Here is a 1,821-nt window from a genome sequence, read left to right on the forward strand (position 1 = left end):
AAAACAGTATAAAATTGTGATAGCAGTTTATCCCTACACCCTTTTGATATATGATATGGATGTGTTCTGAACCCCATAATCTCACCAGTAATTTTTTTCTTTCATTTCCAAGTTATTTGGTGAAATACGTTTCACAAGAATTTAAAAGACATTTTAATTGCTAGGGATATAGCACTGTTCATATATTTATAGATTATTTGGATCTTTTGTAAATATTTCATACTTTGTTCTTATTTTTTATCAAGATATATATATTAGTTTTAAGAGCTTTGGATATTTTAAATATTCTACTACTGTTACATAAATACAAAGAGAATAAACAATAAATACATTTAAATAAATACCTGATTTTTGTTACATAGTTTATAAATGCTTTCTTCACAGCTTATTATTGGCTTTTGAGTTTTGTTTATGTTGTCTTTGATGGAAACATTTTGTTCAAAGAATATTTAATGTAAATCAAATCTACCAGTATGTTCCTTTTTCTTATGCTAAAAGTCTTTCTTTTCTATAGTTTGCTTATTTTGAGTTCTTTTTCTCTTTTTTTCCTCCCTTGATTCCTTCCTTCATTCTTTCTTCTGCTTATAATATTCTTTAATTCCTATATCTTGCTTATTTTTTATGTACATAAGTAACAAGATAAGTTCTCCTTTTTCTTCTTCCTTTTACTATTATTTTTATAAATGTATAGTAGTTTGTGTGGACTATATATTGACATATTCTTCCTTTTTCTACTGGTATGAAACACCATATTTACATTTTTGTATATTTTTTTTATCTCTGTGGTATCTCTCTTTATGTCTTGAGTTCATTATTCCAATATGTGTATGAATGTTATTAGTACTGCACCTTTATTGGTACATTCTCAGTATATTAATATAATAACAGACAAATATATTAGTCTATTAATATACAATCTCTCATGGCTTTAATATTTTTCTGGTGATTTCAAAGTATTTGGTAAACTTAATAATCACTTTTCAAGTAAAAAAAATCAGGATTTTGATGAAATACTTTATGCGTATAAATTATCAGAGTAAAAACTTTTAATTTTTTAAATTAACTTTATTGATACAATTTAGATATACATAATGATCACATTCATCTTAGGGAATTTGTAACTACATGATATATCTTGATTCATCTTTTTCTCCTATTCTCCATTCCCTTTAACTCCTCTTTCCCTGCTTATTTACAGAAGCTTTGTTTCCATTTTATCCTTCTGTTCTCATTTTCTCTTTTAACTTCCTTCCTCCCTTCTTTCCCCACTCCTCATTCCTAGTTCTTTTTTCCTTTAGTCAATTTCTTCCTATTTCACAGTATCTATTATACATTTTTGTTCTTACTTACACTTTTGTTTTCTCACATCAGAGAGACAATGCAATATTTACACATGTGTGTCCATTTATGGTATCAAGGTGCAACCATTCACTTAGAAATGTCCCAAGTTTATACTTCATGGTTGAGTAGTACTCTATTGTATTAAAAAACCCACATCTTCTTTACCCATTCATCAACTGATGGGCAATTGGGCTGTTTCCAAGACTGAGCTATTACAAACTCTGCTATTATACACATGGGTGTGCTTATATTGTTGTGGCCTGTTTTTAATTCTACTGTGCAGATATCAAGAGAGGAATAGCTGGGTTGGATGGAACCTCTAGTTTTAGTTTTTTAGATTATCTCCACGTTGCTTTCCACAGTGGTTGCTCCAGATGACAACCCCACCCACAGTGGAGTGTGGATCCTTCTTCCCTACAGCCCCACCAGCATGTGCTATTGATCGATTTCTTGATAATAGCCATTCTACCTGGAGTGAGA

The sequence above is a fragment of the Chinchilla lanigera genome, unplaced genomic scaffold (assembly GCF_000276665.1).
Source record: "Chinchilla lanigera isolate Chin_1 unplaced genomic scaffold, ChiLan1.0 scaffold00092, whole genome shotgun sequence".
In the NCBI taxonomy this organism is placed as follows: Eukaryota; Metazoa; Chordata; class Mammalia; order Rodentia; family Chinchillidae; genus Chinchilla; species Chinchilla lanigera.